We start from the raw sequence: 19,072 nt of genomic DNA, 5'->3' as shown, positions 1-19,072 counted from the left end.
ATTCCCTTCCTTCTTTCCTACTCTTCTTTCTCTCCCCTCTTTCCTTCCTCTCTCCCTCCTGCTCCCTCTTTTCTTTCTTTCTTACTTTCTTTCTTTCTTTCTTTCTTTCTTTCTTTCTTTCTTTCTTTCTTTCTTTCTTCCTTCCTTCCTTCCTTCCTTCCTTCCTTTCTTCCTTCCGTCCTTCCCATCTTTCTTCCTCTCCCTCATTCTTATTCTTTCTTTCCCTCTCCTTACTTCCTTCTTTATCTCTGTCTTCTCTCCCTCTTTCTTTTTCTTTCCTTCTTTATTCCCTTCCTTATTTCCTACTCTTCTTTCTCTCCCCTCTTTCCTTCCTTCCTCTCTCCCTCCCACTCCCTCTTTTCTTCCTTTCTTCCCCCTCACCTCCCCTCCCTCTCCTCAGAAACATAGGATGCCGCTTTATACTTCTGGCCCTTAAACCCTGGAACCAGGAGAACAGCTCCAGTGAGTCAACCTCAGCCAGTCCCTTTGGTGAAGGGTGGTGGCTCACTGGCAGAACATCTGTCCTGCATGCAGAAGGACCCCAGCATCTCCAGGTACTAGTAGCTCTGCAAAGCTCCTGCATGAAACCCTAGCGAGCCTCCACCACCCAGTGCAGTTACCAAAAATCATTTTTCAATAAATTGTACAATAATTGTACATTTGAATATCTACTTATCATATTCTGACTATGTTAGTTATTACTTACATTATTACAAAAAACAGTAATAATTGAATGCAGTGACAATAATTTATGATAATAAAGAGTGGACACATAGTCCTACAGATACAACCGGCCCTTTGAGGGTGACCAAACTGCTGATGCGGCCCCCGATGAATTTGAGTTTGACACCCCTGTGCTAAATCAAGTGGCCACTAGGAGAGGGGACTCTCTGTGATCTCTTAGTCGGCTTAAGGAAATTCGGGGCCCCGACACTACAGCTGCAAGGTTGGGAGAAAAGGAGCAAGAGGCTACACACAGCCGTCTGGCAAGCGAGGCGGCGGTGAGCTCCGGCTCAAAGAGGCTGAAGCCCTGTGGGGCAAAGCCCTTTGGGGAAAAGGGGAAATGGGGAAGGCAAGGTGGGGAACAGGGAAAAACAGGGGAAATAAGGGAATAAAGGAAACAAATCACCGTAAGTGTCGAGGTAGATTGCTCTCTCTTTTGGCTTGCAGCGAAGAGGAAGCATGGGCATATATAGGTCCCTTGATTCGTTTAGCTAGCGTCCCATTGGTTTGATTAAACCCAGCATCAAGGGACCTACCAATAGGGTGTTGTGGCTATCCAATTTCACCCACGCACAACACAGGGTTCGGTTGCCAGGCCGCACCGCAACATGTGCCCTCTTTGAAGGAGGACACGATCGATCTGTAACAAGAGGTCTCCAGCCTGCTGAAATGCAACCTTTCACTTTTGCTTAGAAATGCATACGATATCGCAAAGAAACATTACCATTTAAAGTTCTAGCATGCAGTCGCAACCCAATTCAAAGGAAAGGTGAAGGCCTGTCTCTCACTATTTTCCTCACTCTCTGTCTTCCTCATGCTGCTGCAATCTGTCACAAGCAAACTTGGAAGCCTCATTAACACCTCATTCACTTGCCAGAGTCAGGAAGGTCCTTCAGTGACCCTGGTGCTTCCGCAAATGACATCATCGCGGCTGCAGAGCTGCGATCCTTTGTGTTCCCCCTCCACTGCACCATGGATTAGAATTATACGTTGCTTCCATGATGCATTAGACTGAAGGAGGGTCTTTTTTTGTTTCAAGCAATCAGGTACACAACTGTTTATGTACACAAATGGCCCGTGTTCTAGTCTGAATGAACATTTGGCATGCATCTGGCTCTGAGCGAAAAGGAAGTAAGGGGGGCCCCTGTTTGCATAATGTGCCATTAACTCAAGAGCCATTAGACTTCTGAGAGTGTTCTTGTCTTGGGGAAAGCCAACACTTTGATTGTTCATCCCCTTTCTAATTGGGAAACCCACCCACCCCCAACCCTATGATGACCTGGGTTCTAAAAACAGATCTTGTGCAAAAGCACAGAGGGATTGTGGTTTTCTTGCTATCTGGACCTTAAAACATATTCTCACCTGGAAATGTATAGTAGTTACATGGATGGTTTACAGAAGCATAGCCATGTTAATCTGCTGCAGTGAAAACAATCCAGAGACCTGTAGGACAGTGAAGACTTAACAAACTTTACTGCATCATAAGGCTTATGCCGTTTGCTTTCACGGACAATAGAAACACCTGACAACTGAAGTTTAATCTGCAGGCTTTTGCAAAAATTTAGGCCTGAAGAGTAACCAACATGGTGCCCTCAAGTTGTTGGGCCTAGAACTCCCATCATCCTCCCCCCATAAGCCCCAGTTCTAAACTAATTATAGACTTAAAGAGGAATGTTTTGTCATTGTTGTGTCCGTCACCCTGGGCTGCTTCAGGAGGAAGGGCAGGCTAAAAATCCAGTACTTCATCATTGGCCAGGCTGACCAGGCCTGATGTGAGCTGGAGCCCAGTAACATCTGGAGGCTGCCATGTTAACTACCCTGGCTTACACCATAATATGATTTGTTAGCCTTTAAGATGAATAGAGGTGGGAAATGTTTTTCCACCCATGGGCCACATTCCCATCTGGGCATGAAGTAGGATGGGTGAGGGGAGTGGGGAAAAGGGGTGGCAGCTGTGGAGGGAGTATGGCCTGGGAAGAGTCCCAAAAGCCCGATGGAAAGGCTTGGAGGTCGCATTTGCCCCTGTATGTTGTGTTATCTGAATACCTAAGAATACAGTGGTACCTTGGTTCCTGAACACCTCTGTTGTCTAATGTTTCGGTTCTCGAACGCTGAAAACCCAGAAGTAAATGCTTCCGTTTTTGAACATTTTTCCAAAATTGAATGTGCGACGCAGCTTCTGCTGAGTGCGAGAAACTCTTGCAACCAATGAGAAGCTGTGCCTCGGTTTTTGAACATTTCAGAAGCCGCAAATATTCCGGAACGCATTACATTCGAGAACCAAGGTACCACTGTATATTTGTCTGTGTGCAATGATTACTTTGGTGCTCAGTTAGTAGCCCTGGGAAAGGCCTCTTCCGCCTATCAGAGAAGATAGTAGTGGGCTGGATGATCTGAATTTGAACAAGGCAGATGGGCACATCTTATGGCAATTGAAAACCCCATTTGAAAAGTGATACATTTCTTGCTGCATGCTTTACATTGTGAATTTACCTTCCATTTCCTGCAGTTATTTTGGGGGGATTCTTGGCACATAAAAATGAGAGACACTTGATGTTGACAGTCTTCATGTTGGTTTTACTTGGCACACCAAAGTGATTGAATGGAACAGAGCAGAGAGGATCTGCTAAAAGGAGGGGAGGGGAGGGGAGGGGAGGGGAAAAGCCCAACAAAGCAATTAGGAAATGGTTGGGCTCTGTGTCACTTTTATGCCGTGCCTTGTACTAATAAACACAGCTGCTGCTTCGGAAGGAGCCTCTGAATTTGTTAGATGTGAGCAGCGACATTCGGCTCTTGCTTTTGCAAGACGAGCAAAAATAAAAGCACGTTAATAAATAAATGGATGGCTGCATCACGCTGCAGCTATGTACATTTGGCTCGGCTGTGTTTGTGAAGAGTGCTTTACAAGAGTCAGATGTGAGATTATTCTGGGAAATCTGTGGGGCTCATCGTGTCATCCTCCCTAACACAAGCTGCAGCCAGATCAATCCCAGATCCACTGATGTCAATGGGAGGTTTCGCAACTCACTTCAGTTGGGTCCAGAACACATTATCTCGAGGACTGTGCGTTCTGATTCATCCGTGGTTTATGAGTTTATCACGGTGGTGTGCTTTCAAGCACAATGCTGTAAGGCAGGGATGGGCAAACCTTTTAGGCCCACAGGAGCATTTGAATTGTTGAGAGGGTAGTCTTGGTGCCACCCCCCACCCCCCGCAGTTACTTCTCAGCCCTCTTCCCCAGATCAGCCTCCCCACCGAGAGACAGATCTGGGTAAAATTAAGATCCAACAGAATTATTGTGAGCCTTGAAAAGCACCTGGAATTGAAAGAGGAATTGGGAAAGAGCAATTTTATTAAATTTTCTGTTTTATCAATTTGACTACCTCATTTAAACATTCTTAAAATATCAATGATTTCCCTTCTCCTCTTTCCATGGTTCATTCTGCATACCATAAATCCCTGCATAGTTGACATAAACTAAACCATTCAGTACTCCATTATTGCATCCATCAAAAGTTATTTACACTGTTGTGGCGATTCGCCACCTAGACAAGACCCAGCATGTGAGGGGTTAAGCGTGGAGCAGATAGAACCCTCGGGGGCAGGCTCAGCCCAGGGATAAAAACCCCTCCCGAGTGGCAGTTAAGCGTCAGTTGAGGGGGGAGTTGAGGTTGGAGTCGGTTGGTGTTGAGCTAGGAGTGGTTGGTTATATGCAGAGAGAGCTAATTTAATATATTGAGGAAGGAGAATAGGTGGTGATTTAGTCAGACGGGATACAAAGTTGGGAGATTATTAATAAATATTTACTTAGTTGACTTTAGCGGTAATAGGCCGGTAATTTATAATTAGCGGTAATAGGCCGGTATAGGAACCATCTGAAATTTAGAACAACCTAAGATTTGTACTGCAACCATTAAGCATATGAACACACAATAAAGCAATTTCGTTTTATTTTATCTGTATCCTGGTCTGTGGTGTTTTGGTGGAGGTGTTTATTTTGTAGTTGGCACATCACCAATCGACCGTAAAACGTCCAGTGGTGATGTGCAGGTCAGAGTGACCGCTACAACTGTTCAATTTATCTTAATGCTGCCAGCATTTTCAAGTGTACACAACCCCCCCCCCCATATATTCAATAAACGTTTTCCAATCTTCTTTAAACATATGTCCTCCTTCGAGCTGCTTCTTTCAGCTCTATGTACATTTCAAGGGAGAAACATGGAATCACCTCAAGACCAAGCGGGCACTGAGTGTGTGGCAGGGAGGTTCAGAGGCTTCCTGGGCACCAGGGGAAAACCCCAAGGGTGCCATTACACCTATGGGCACCATGTTAGTGATGACCTCTGCCATAAGGCCAAACTCTCTCTAGCAGCGGTTTGGTGGTGATTTGGATGAGTTGGTGCACTGTCGTGGCTTGGCACATGAGTTATTTCAGCCATAAATTCACTAGGTGGCCTTAGGAAGAAAGGCCAGTCTGCAGGCACCCCGCCTGCCCTGCTACCTCTGCCAGTGGCGCCGATTTTAGGCAAGATCTCACAGAAATCGCATGAGATCTTATATCGTCTTTATTTGGTTAAAACACACACACACACACACAATATCAAGAAAGAGAAATTAAAGTTTGGAACAAAAAGGAGAAAAAGAAGGGGGGAGGGGAAAAATAGACACGGCATACAAAACCACAATTTACAGTCATATGAATTCATTTCTCAAATTTCTAAATAAAGAAAGCTTCCAATTGTTCGCATTGTACTTGTGTTTTTCTTTTTCTTTTTTACTTAGCGCTCATCCTTCTATTACTCTGCTTAAATCGCATGAGATCTTGAGGAGCATGTGAGATCTCACCCTCCTAGTAATCGAGTATACACTTCCAGAGTTAATGCTAAATACGCTACTTCTGGTAAATGAGCCACATAGCTGTTAGAGGGCCGTGAAAATTTGTGTCCCTGGCTGTTTAGACTTGTCCACCCGTGTGCCATCTGAAACCAAAGGGGGGCATTTGTTGCAGTGGCGTAGCAAGGGGGGCGATGGGGGTGGGTCGCCCCGGGTGCCACCCTGGAAGGGGGTGACACTCGGCGCCCCCTCACTGAGGAACATTTTTAAAATTTTCTGTTGCATGAGATTTTTCAACTGTTCTTATATGCTCTTTCAATGCTGATTTCATATCTGAAGTCGGTTTTGTTCTGTAAGCTCTAGGGGTTTTGTTTTTGTTTGCAATTCATGTTTTTCACTTTTCACCAGAGCCAGAGCAGCGTGGGGGGGGGGGTGACAAAAAAAATCCGCACCAGGTACCACCTGGGCTTGCTACGCCTCTGATTTGTTGCCGGATGTGATTCCCGCCCCAGCTCTCCTTCCTATGTCTGCCTTCCTATGTCTTTATGTTCTTATGCTGCAAGTTTGCTCCCTCATAGGAGTGCCACATTGCATCTGCTTGTGTTCTGTTTGTATATAAACTTGTAAATAAAGCAAATAAATATTTTTTTTAATGCCCTAAGTCTCAGAGCGCTCTCATCTAAAGAAAACCAAACCTAATAGTGTTGCCCTGGGATATATCTTTTAACCGTAGTAGCCTGCAACAAAGCATTATTCCTTTACTGTGCATGACCTTTGTGTTCGAATTGGCTGTAACTTGTGCCTGGGGCTTAGTGAAGCAGTTACCCTAATTTGGAAAAAAGGAGATATTCAGTGCTTTAAACCGAAGAACATGGAGGGTTGGCTTACAGTGGAGAGAACTCCATATTATGTTTTGTCAAAGCAGATTTAAGATTCTAATGAATATGGGTAAGAACATCCCATAGGTCTCCCGGACTCTTTTCTCTGGGAGAAACTGATCCTGCAAGAGCTGCTCTGAACTTCCCACTGAGTGGGGGAAAGGAGAACAAAACACCACCAATTCTGTGGCCTCTTAAATCCCAGCTCCTTCCTTCTATATGTACCTTGCTGCTTTGTGCCTTTGATGGTTGGTTGACACACATAATGCATTTCAGAGCAATCCATGTCCTCTCTTATTTCTCTGTTATTACTTCTGATAAGCCAGAGTCAGGAGAAAGAGACTATATTGTTAAGAAAGGAGAGTGCATTCAGGCAAAATCATCTGGAAATGAATGATAATTATGCTTTGCAGAGTTTTTCCTGTAGGTCTAGGGGAGATAATGAAGGCCTGTGGGAGAAAATTAGCCTTTTCATTCGCCTCAAACAGTGAATTACAGAGTAATGGGCCTCCTGTCTGGCAATTAAGGTAGTTGGAGCAAGAGAGGAAGGAGAGATACAGAGATCCGTCAAGGCGACAAGATGAGTAACTTTTGGGTCTTGTATATTCAAGTGCACCAGAAGTTTTAAATCGGCAGATTTGACAAGCAAGACATGTGTCAGGAGAGGAGAGCACCAGACTATATTAAAAATATTTGAGCTCAGGAAGGCAAGGCTACAAAGAGGATGAGATTGCCCAGGAAAGATTTTTATTCTCTCTTGAGAGGCTGCCCCCCCCCCCCCGAAGCCATTTTACAATCATTTACAAATAAATAGGGAGGCACTTATGCACTGAGGAAAGGCATCACTAATAAAGGAGGGCAAAAAGAGGATGTGAATTTGCAAGTGAAAATGTGTATGCGTTGATGCAAATTTAGAAGCAATGACTAGAATTTACAGAACATCTCAGCATACTGGGGAAACTGTGACTAAATCACCTGTGTCTGCTGTGCAGGTGCTTTATGTTGATGGGTCAAGACCAGGGGTAGGCAACCTAAGGCCCGTGGGCCAGATTGCCTTCTGACGGTCCAGGAATCAGCATGTTTTACATGAGTAGAATGTGTCCTTTTACATTTAAAATGCATCTCTGGGTTATTTGTGGGGCCTGCCTGGTGTTTTTACATGAGTAGAATGTGTGCTTTTATTTAAAATGCATCTCTGGGTTATTTGTGGGTCATAGGAATTTGTTCACCACCACCACCACCACTACCCCAAAAAAATATAGTCAGGCCCACCACATGGTCTGAGGGACAGTGGACCGGCCCACGGCTGAAAAAGGTTGCTGACCCCTGGTCAAGACCCTTGGTTGGTGGCCCTGTGGTCTAAACCACAGAGCCTAGGGCTTGCCTAGGGCTTGCAATGGGAGCTCATCCATCGTGGGGATTCAAAGGTTGGTGGTCTGAATCCCCGCGATGGGGTGAGCTCCCGTTGCTCAGTCCCAGCTCCTGCCCACCTAGCAGTTCAAAAGCACATCAAAGTGCAAGTAGATAAATAGGTAAACTTTCCAGCGGGAAGGTAAACGGCGTTTCTGTGCGCTGCTCTGGTTCACCAGGAACAGCTTAGTCATGCTGGCCACATGACCTGGAAGCTGTCTGCGGACAAACACCGGCTCCCTCGGCCTATAGAGCGAGATGAGCACTGCAACCCCAGAGTTGCCTGTGATTGCACCTAACGGTCAGTGGTACCTTTATCTTTTTATCTTTAAAGCCGACAAACAGAGGTGGTCCCTCTTATAGCCCTCCAAACAGAGAGATCTCTCTAAAGTTGGACTGCTGGGCACTCTTCAGCTAAAAGCCAAACACAAGCACAGGTAGATTATTAGCTAAGCAGCCACTGACATGATTAACATACCTGTTTTAAAGTGAGTCTCTTTGGGTTACTTTGTAAGAAAAGCAACTAACTAACTAACTATTATTAATAATAATAACAACAATAATAAAATAAAAATAAAATAAAAGTGTGTATATATATATATATATATATATATATATATATATATATATATAATTGTTATATATATATATAACAATAACAACAGCAATAACAACAATAACCTCATTTTCTGTTTATTTACTGAATTTATATCCTTCTCTTTCTTCTGAAGGGCCTCAGGGCAGCAAATGGATACTCAGTTCCAAACCAAAAACATTCTAAGATGGTTAAACCGTTGCATTCTAAAAACAATTACAATTAAAAACATTCTAAAAGCTGTTACTGTTAAAACATCATTCCACCCAATGATCTCTGGGTTGCCAGGAACAGCATTCTTCAGCCACCAAATATCTGAGTAAACAAGACTATTTTCAAATTCCTCCTGGAAGTTAGTAATGGTGGGAACAGGTGCACTTCACTAGGGAGGTGAGGGCATTCGCTGAAGGCATGGCTCTGTTAAGTTTCCTACGGGGCAGATCTACTATGAAATGAATGAAGCTTCAGCTTTGGGGGCCCTAATCCCAGAGGGGCCCCAGAAGCGACTTTAGGCCACACTGCTTAAACATCTTGGGTCTAGTAGCCCTAATTTGAGTCATACGACTCAAATCGATTATTATTTTTGTTGTTGTATATATAGTCAAACCTCGGTTGTCGAACGTAATCCGTTCTGAAACGTTGGGCAACCGAGGCGTGGCTTCCGACTGGTTGCAAGAGCTTCCTGCACCCAAGTGGAAGCCATGTCAGACGTCTGGCTTCCAAAAAGCGTTTGAAAACCAGAGCATTTACTTCTGGGTTTTCTACATTCAGAAGCTGAAACGCTCCAAAACGGAGCCATTTTGGAACTGAGGTTCGACTGTATTTTTTGCATTTAGTTGGGAATGATTAAAAACAGCTCCAAAGAATAAATACAAATAAAAAATGGAAATCTATCTGAACTCAAAAGACCTTCCCTTTTCACCAAATGAACATTTTTTAAAATAATAGTGCAACAGTTGCAAAAAACCTCCTCTGTGTTTTATACAATTTCATTCTGTCCCTCTCTGCCTGAACCAATTTTTTCATCTAGCCTTCAATTCTTGTTTCTTTCACACTGCGGACTGTGCTGCCTCTTACTCAGTTTCTCCCCCTATTTTTCTTTCTTTCTTTTTACCATAGTCATTAATCTTCAGCCTGGAATCCTGTCTGATGCTTCTGGGTAATCAAAATATTCTAAATCCACTAAACTCCCCTTATCTGTCACGGCAGGAGTATCTTCAAAGAATTCCAGCCGGCTGGTTAAGCACGACATGACCTTCCCTTGCCTTAAAGTGTGCTGCTGGCCCTTACCTTTAATCATAGTGAGATTTCCTAGATGGTCCGCCATCATGACTCTTAATAAAGATTCAACATTTAGATGTGCTGGGGGGGTCCTCACTTTTGTTGCATTGTACATCTTTTAAAGACTTATCTAAATCCCCCTTCTTCAAGTATTCATGCTTTTCACTTTTAAATATCTATTTCATATATGATGCTGTGGTTTAGGTGAGGCAATGGCTTGTTTTAGACTAGTGCACCTTACCCACCGTATTTTTCGCTCCATAAGACACACTTTTTTCCTCCTATAGAGTAAGAAAAACTGTCTGTGCGTCTTATGAAGCGAATGCATGGTCCCTGGAACCGAATTGCCCAGGGGCGAAAGGCAGATCGTGCTTTTTTTTTAAATAAAAAAAAGAGCTAAAGGCTAACAAGAGGAAAAGAAAGGACCCGCTCAGCAGCTGATTGCAACAGATTGGAGGGGGAGATAAGGGAGCTAGCTCCCTTCCCACCCCGCCCAGGCCTCTTGCCCAGGCCGCAATTGTTGTCTGCAGAGAGAGGCTGCTTGTTTCCCCAGCGACATGTGACTGACTGATTAGATTACAGTATCTGTCTGGAAACTGTAGAAATTGGTCCCTTTCCTTTCCTAGAGAAGCTGCAGAACTGTGAGTTGAACCCCATAAAACAGGATTTTTTCCTTTTCCAAGGTAAGCTCAACAACTTTGAGCTGATCCTCAAAAATGGAGCTTTCCCCCTTTGCAAAAAAGATGCACAACTGTGAGCTGACACCCCCCCCCAGGGGGTGGACAATTCAAGAAAGCAACATATTTTTTGTTTTGTTTTCCTACTCTAAAAACTAGGTGCGTCCTATGGTCAGGTGCATCCTATGGAGCGAAAGATTATGGTATTTTGCATCTCTCATTCTGGTGGGTCAAGATGCAATGGGGAGCCCAAATCTCATCTTATGCATGAACTCACCATTCTTTTGAAAATAGTCTGCAAAATGAAAGGAGCAACACTGACCTACCATACAGGATTGCTAAAAGCTTATTCAAATAATCTAGGCAAAGTGTATCGAACACTTGAAAATAGGTAGGTGCAGATAAATAAATAATCACACTAGCTATCACCACCAGCATTATTATACTTTTTGTTTTTCATACTTATTATACTTGTTGTTTTTCATACAAGACACCACAATGTGCATTTGTGATTGTAATATTGGCCCAAGCAGAAGAGCTATTAACTCTCTAGGTTTCCAAACTGGATACAGTCACTTGATAATTTACCATGTGTCTGATGGTTGTTCTGGTTTTCTTTTACTATAAATCTGGTTTGAAAGCCACATTTGTGGTTCAACAGCAGTTTACAAATATAGACAATAAATAGTAAATAATTGAGTGTGTCAAATGCTGTATGGATCCACTCAAGTCTTCTTCTCAGTGCTCCTGTTTATTCAATAAATGGTTACATTGACTATTTTAAATAGAAAAATAGCCTATAAATGTTTAAATTCATGGCTGGAGCTGCTGCAGAAAACAGCATCCTAGTGTTCAGATCCTCCTTTGCACCTACATGCTGTAGAATTTACCTGAAGTGTCACATTGTGATATCACAATGCGGTTTCTCCATGTCTGTCAACGGCAGCTAATCACGTGGAGCAGGTATGGAGAAATGTTCCATGTCATGGTATCATACCTTGGAGTAATGGCACTTCCAGATGTCCTTTTTACTGTGCATTCATGATTTGTGCTGTTGATGCGACTGGGGCAGTCATACATACACGATCTCACTTTCAATACTACTTGCATCTGCAAAGGTTTTGGGGTGGCCATACTGCTTCATTTCCAAAACACGCACAGCAGTGTATATTCTGTAATTTCCTGTTGAAATCCTATAACTTTTCATACCATAAATGTGCTGTGGGTAAGAGGATAATAATAATAATAATAATAATAATAACAATAATAATAATAATAATAATAATTTTATTATTTATACCCCGCCCATCTGGCTGGGTTTCCCCAGCCACTCTGGTCGGCTTCCAACAGAAGTATTAAAATACAATAATTTATTAAACATTAAAAGCTTCCCTAAACAGGGCTGCCTTCATATGTCCTCTAAAAGTCTGGTAGTTGTTTTTCTCTTTGACATCTGGTAGGAGGGCGTTCCACAGGGCAGGTGCCACTACCGAGAAGGCCCTCTGCCTGGTTCCCTGTAACTTGTCCCGCTTTTGTTGTTGTTGTTGTTGCACAATAGTCCCTCCAGGCAGCAATAGTGTGGTAGTATTGGGGAATTATTGCAACACAACTAATAAGAAAACAATCCAGATCTTACAGCGTGGCCCAGAGCATTGCAGGCAGTCCTTCCTTCACCCTTGCCAAGGTGGATCTCCCCCTTTCTTCCTTTTTCTTCTTCCCAGAACCCCCTTGCCCTCCCCCAGAGCAGTTACCCTGGCAACCTTCCAAATATCCAGTCTCTGGTCACACCTGGGACAAGGAGTTGTTGATGGCCCTCAATGGCTCTCTATTGTAATGCTAACAGCTCTACTCTTCCCTCAGCCAGGCATAAGGCAGCCCAGGAATCCCCTTGCAGCTTATATTCTCTCTTCATATCACAAAGAACACAAAATCCTAGCATTTATTAATTTCTAGGGTTTGCCCCAAATCTCTAACAGAGGGAATGAAATGTCTGTATAGGGATGCAACCCCATGTCTGCCCTGAAATCTTTTCTTCTTCTTTGGTGATCACTCATAGCCGAGTAAGATTGTCTTCCATAATTTCCGCCCTCCCTTCACACAGGTGGGCGGGGTTTGCGACACCAAGCGGGGGCTCACCTGGGCGGGTGCCACCCACCTGCTTAGACTGGCCTTTGACCCGCCCACCGGCCAGGTAGGACAGTTGGACAGCCGGCCAGGGGTGGGGTCAAGGCCAAAGAAAAGAGGCAGAGGCTTTCGGCCTGGCCTCTCTTGGTCGTTCTTCCTTCCAGGATCATAAACATGGTTTTAACAATGAGTCCGTAAGTGACTGTGGAGGGCAATTCTGGATCCACACGTCCTTCCACAGTGGGGACATTGGTTTCCGGGTGGGAGCTGATCACGGTGTGGATTTGCCAAGCGTGCGTTCCTCTTAGCACTTTTCTCCCTTGCATCCTGAGTTCGAGTGTCTTCAAAGCCCATGACACCTTTGGTAAAGGCTGCTCTCCAACTAGAGCGCTTGCACGCCAGTTTTTCCCGGTTGTCGGTGTTTATACTACATTTTAAAAAAGAAATCTAGCTCCTCTCTGCCACAATTCCTCCTATTAAAATAAAGGAAAAGTTGAGAGTGGAATATACCGTAGGTTGGCAAATTGTGCAGTAACAACACAGAAGGTCATGAAGATCTGGATATAATATAAACTTTCTCAACATTGCTTAATTATTGTATATTCCTGCATATAAGACTACTTTTTAACCCAGGAAAATCTTCTCAAAAGTCGAGGGTCATCTTATACGCTGGGTCGTATTTCTTATATGGCACGTATATCCTAAACTCTATATTTTAACTGGAAAAGTGGGGGGGGGCGTCTTATACGCCCAGTCGTCTTATACGCAGGAATATACGGTATTTGCCACAGATTGCCTTGGATCCATGGCAGAGTCATCCCAGATTGAAGTGAAACGTGTTGCTCTTCAGATGCTCCAAAATCTTCTCCAACGAACATGGATATTTGATCTCTGACTGCTCCACTGAACGTTGCACCCAGCCATTTGTTTCCTTCTGGTTACATTTCAATAGGATGAGAAAAATCCCAGCTCCCCGGCAAACAATGTTTCAGCACGTTTAAACTATTAGTTGGAGGATCAAGTATGCCATTTTTGACCCAGATGCAAGTGTTAATTAACCCTCTGTACAATATTCTCATATCTATAACTCTTCTGCTTCAGTTTCTCGCCCTAGGAAGGGTTGACCTTGATATAAGCACTTAATATTTAACTGCAGCAAGAAAGCTGGTGTAAAACATTTATGAATTCTGGATAAATGAATGTAAATACAGGCTCTCTGTTTGACTCATGTTTATGCATTATGCTAATAGGGGATTTAGCATGAATCTCTGTGGGGAAAAGCTGAATAGTCAATATCAATATCTAGTCTGACGCTAAGATCTTTGCAGCGGTTCTGGCAGACAGATAGGTACGCTGAGCCATCCAAACCAGTTCGGATTTGTATGTCACCGACAGGTGGCAGATAATCTTCATTTTGTAATTGACTGGGCTGAATAGGTCCAGTACATCAACTCCTGCTCTCCTTTCTCTGGATGTGGAGCAGGGTCCAGGGTCCCCATCTTTTCTCTACACTCCAATATTTTGTATATCCTGGGAGTTTGTGCACTGGGTGTGTACTTTGTATTTCATGCCCAGATCCAGAATACAGCATAATGGGTTCTTCTCTGCTTTCCCCAAGACAAGGTTGTCCCCTCTCTCCAGTGTGAGCCAGTGTGGTGTAGTGGTTAAGAATGGTAGACTCATAATCTGGTGAACCGGGTTCGCGTCTCTGTTCCTCCACATGCAGCTGCTGGGTGACCTTGGGCTAGTTGCATTTCTTTGAAGTCTCTCAGCCCCACTCACCTCACAGAGTGTTTGTTGTGGGGGAGGAAGGGAAAGGAGAATGTTAGCCACTTTGAGACTCCTTAGGGTAGTGATAAAGCGGGATATCAAATCCAAACTCCTCCTCCTCCTCCTCCTCCTCCTCCTCCTCCTCCTCCTCCTCCTCCTCCTCCTCCCTTCTTCTTCTTCTTCTTCTTCTTCTTCTTCTTCTTCTTCTTCTTCTTCTTCTTCTTCCTCCTCCTCCTCCTCCTCCTCCTCCTCCTCCTCCTCCTCCTCCTCCTCCTCCACCTCCTCCTCCATGGATTTTTTATCTTTGTTTGGAACCGCTGGCAGCTGTTATTGGAAAAACCACCCAGATTCAAAATTTGCAGTACAGGCAACTCCCCATTACGTGCGTTCAAGGCACGCATGACTGTGTACACACACACCACAGTCTCTGCTGTGCCTCATTGTCCCAAAGGGGAACACAAACCCTGGTCAACTGCCTACAACCCCAGGAACCTTGCACCGCTCATAGAGATTGGAGTGGCATATTAAAAGCTTGTATTTCCCAACCCCCTTTCAATCTCTCCCCAGCTTGCATTCTCTCTCCCTGCCCCCATGTAATGAGTGTGATAAAGGTAAAGGTAAAGGGACCCCTGAACATTAGGTCCAGTCGTGACCGACTCTGGGGTTGCGCACTCATCTCGCATTATTGGCTGAGGGAGCCGGCGTACACCTTCCAGGTCATGTGGCCAGCATGACAAAGCCGCTTCTGGCGAACCAGAACAGCACATGGAAACGCTGTTTACCTTCCCGCTGCAGTGGTCCCTATTTATCTACTTGCACTTTGACGTGCTTTCAAATTGCTAGGTTGGCAGGAGCTGGGACCGAGCAACGGGAGCTCACCCCATCGCAGGGATTCGAACCACCGACCTTCTGATCAGCAAGCCCTAAGCTCTGTGGTTTAACCCACAGCGCCACCTGCGTCCCTAATGAGTGTGATACACCAACACAAAATCCCACACTGTTTTCACTCCTGTTCTGGCCCTTTGTTTGGAATGCTGTGTGAGGGTTGCACATGTCTTTGGGGCCAGAGGTCTGTGAGGTCCAGAGATATGGCTCACTTCAGAGGCCACCTCAAGGCCACGTCTTCTTTGTCCTCCCCTTCCCAGATGCTCTTGTGCCTGTTCTGAGGTGAAAGCAGGCACGGGAACTGCAAATGACCGCCATTCTGCTTTTTCCCTGCTCTGGAGCAATTTGAAGCATTCTCGTTACGGGACAATATTTTCATCTGCTCTTAGGGTTGCACTTTTAAATATATGAACAAACTTCCTCTCTGCAAGCAGATTCATGATCAAACAAAACTTTTAAATTAATCTCCTAGATTTCCTCTCCATTCTGGAGTCGTCTTTCCTCTGACAACACCAGGATACTGAAAAAACAGGGACTCGAATGTTCACAGAAGAGAGAGACAGAGCAGAGGCCTTGGCAGCTCCGGAGTGCCCTTCTCAGGTTTCTGTTTCCTTTTTAATGGCTCACACACACCCCTCTCAAGGCCTGTCTCTGATTTTCAGGGCATGACCTTGATTTTACATCAAACATTCTCCTCATCCTGCTGTTGTCTGGCCAGATTACGGATGTTAAAGCTGATCTTTCATTAAAACATTTTGGGTTTTATTGTTTTCCTAAACTAAGACTCATCTAAAACTTTAAAACCCCTATGTTCATCCTTTCCCAAAGCTCCCAGACTTTGATTCTTTGTCTCTGACTTAATTATCAGACAGCTGCAAGGTATGATGGTGAAGAGAGAATTTAACTCGGGGAAGTAGCATCCGGTTTAAATCTATCTGAGGAACTACAGCAAATTAACAGCTTTTTTATATATATGCCCGTCTTTTCGTTCATAAGCTAGCAGAAGCTATTCTGTTTTTTTTCTGAAACGATCTGGTTTATTATTTGTGCCTCTGTTTATTTGACCTGCCTACTCACTAGGCCGCTTGCTAGGCCAATTCTTGCACATCTATACACAACTTTATTAAGACAGAGTCTTGCTGAGGGCAGATTTTTAAGCCCCCTCCAATCAGGATTGGTTTTGGCTGGGCAGCCCTCCTAGCAGTTTTATGGATTACGCGGAGCTCATCCCAAAGAACAACATTGTAAACAGACACTGAACTGTTGGCACACATAATCCACTCTATTTTATCTTGCTCTCAACACTTCAGCCTGAAATAAAAGAGGCTTGCGTTGCTTAAGAGCATTTTCCATGTTAACTAGGTAGCGCTTGTTCCTTAAAGCACAACAAACAATATGACAATTATGACAATGACATCAGCTTCTTCCCTTAATGCCCTCCCAGATGACCTGCTTATTGAGCATTAATCCTGACTTGCTGGCACAAACTTTTTATGGAGGTTATTATATACTGGTAGCATCACTACTTTCCTCCTGGACTTAACTAGGTCAGGCCCCCTCAACTTGGAAGGAAGTTAAGTTTCTCCACCACATGAACCTGACCAGACACCTGAGCTTGATTGCTTCAAGCTCACACCGTGTGCTCAAAAATGTTTTACCATATTTTGTAACCCAAGATTTCTGCATGTGTTTTCTAGCTGCTGCATGGAAAAGCACATGAATCCGATGTTTGGAAAGGTTGTAAGTAAAAAAAAACACCCCATGTTAACTTACCAAACTGTGTTGTCTATTCTAGGGTAGAATGGGGAAGCACTGCAAGCAAATTAAAATAGGATATTTTAAAGGTCTGACAGCCTCTATTCCCATACTTAGCTGCATGTTTTGTATTTTAAAACTTCTGTTATGGCTCTCTCTTACTGGAGAGTATTCTGCCCCATGTTTGTATCTAGGGATCCAGCAAATTCTTCTTTATTTAACCAATCATAACCAACACATCTTAGTACCAAGAGCTTGTAAAAAGAAAAAAGAAAAACTGTACCCATGCCTGGTCCCTGCCAAGTGTGCTTCAAAGGGAAGTCAAAGGTGATGTAAGAGGAGTGAATCACATGACAGAGTAACAGAGACAGCATTAAGTACTGTATCAGTAACCTGGTTGGTTTGAGTTTGCTAGTAAGAATTGAGCAGGGGACTTTTACACATGCAACCAATAGGGATAGGGGAGACATTTGATGCAATTCACATTTAAAGGCAAGCCTGCCTAACTCATGCTTTATGAAACTATATGCAGACCAAAACAAAGTTATCCTTCAAGATTCACATCTCTCTGAGTTTTGAAGTGCAGTTCTCCAGCCAAGTGCCAATGGAGTTACTATGTCAGACTGAATTACTTCTAGGGAGAAAATGGACTGCAGAAATAAAACTGAAGAATGGTAGTTATTAATGAAGTTGATGCCGAAGTAAAATTATGACCACTTTTGCCTGAGCTCAGTGGGATTTGCATCTGAGTAGACATGCTGATGTTTGCACTGTAGAACTCCGACGTATCGCCTCACAAAATAAAAAAATTCCTTCCAGTAGCACCTTAGAGACCAACTAAGTTTGTCATTGGTATGAGCTTTCGTGTGCATGCACACTTCTTCAGATACGAAAAATCTGAAGAATTCTTCATGCATGCACACGAAAGCTCATACCTATGACAAACTTAGTTGGTCTCTAAGGTGCTACTGGAAGGAATTTTTTTATTTTGTTTCAGCTACGTCAGACCAACACAACTACCTACCTGTATCTCCTCACAGTGATTCGTGCAGCCTCTTTTGGGGGTTCTCTCTCCCTCTGTCTCCAGACCTCAACATGCTGTCACAGCCCCCTGCTAATTGGATACATCTGACATGCGTCGGCTTCTTTGAAAGTTCTCCAAAGGCACCGTTGCAAGGAGCCCATTTGTTTCACACTGAATTTACAGAGTGAAAGTTTTACCAGCTGGAAATCTCTGAACCAAAGCTGTTCTTCCACAAAGAACAAACAAATAGATTGGATCCAGACCATGGAGACTTTCAACTTTTGTGTTAAGGTATCACACTCATTACAGTGGGGGTTGGGGAGAGAGAATGCAGGCCGGACTTGTTGAGTTTCAGTAGCAGATTTAAAAGCTGGGACTATACAAGCTTTTAATATTATTACGTTTTCAGCTGTACTTTTTGCTTAGCTTCCAAAATTCCCAGTTGGTTCACATTTTCCCAGGGCTTTGCCTTCTGAAAGGGAAGGACTGGAGTTCAGTGGCAGAGCACATGCTTCGCCAAGAAAAGGTTCCAGGTTCAATCCCTGGCATCTCCAGACAAGGCTAGGAAAAACTCCTGACTGAAACCCTGGAGAATCACAGCCATTCGGTATTAGGGATCATTGAATCATTGAATTGTAGAGTTGGAAGCGACCCTGAGGATCATCTAGTCTAACCCCCTGCAATGCAGGAATATGCAGCTGCCCCATACAGGGATCGAACCTGCAACCTTGGCATTAACAGCACCACGCTCTGACCAACTGAGCTATCAATGCACACACAGAGGAGGCATTTATTTCAGCTCGCATTTATCATTATTATTTTGATTTATTATCTGTCTTTCACCATAAGATAATCTGTCCTTCAACACACATAGCCAATGTGCATTTTCCGAAACAATACGCACAGCAAAACATAGCCACCCATCAAAATTCACACTCCTCATTGAATTTTTCAATGCAATTCTCTTTTTTTAAATAATATTTTTATTAGTTTTCCCAAAAAGATTAACAAAACATTTAAAACAATAAGAAAAAAGCGAAATAGCAAAGAAAAATACAAATACAGAAATACAAAATACAAAAATACAAAAAGAAAACAAGGAACAAAAACATATAAA

General features: G+C 43.7%; 1 non-coding gene across 1 annotated transcript; it reads right to left on the bottom strand.

Annotated features, from left to right (window-relative positions):
• Positions 1-18,654: 18,654 nt before the first annotated feature.
• TRNAN-GUU (transfer RNA asparagine (anticodon GUU)) lies at positions 18,655-18,728 on the bottom strand. Its single transcript has one exon. It is a non-coding gene; the product is annotated as a tRNA-Asn (tRNA).
• Between the last annotated feature and the right edge of the window lie 344 nt (positions 18,729-19,072).

This window comes from Zootoca vivipara, chromosome 3 (assembly GCF_965207765.1).
Source record: "Zootoca vivipara chromosome 3, rZooViv2.hap1.1, whole genome shotgun sequence".
In the NCBI taxonomy this organism is placed as follows: Eukaryota; Metazoa; Chordata; class Lepidosauria; order Squamata; family Lacertidae; genus Zootoca; species Zootoca vivipara.
The sequence above is the reverse complement of the archived record's forward strand: the minus strand, read 5'-3'. Positions and strand labels throughout refer to the sequence as shown.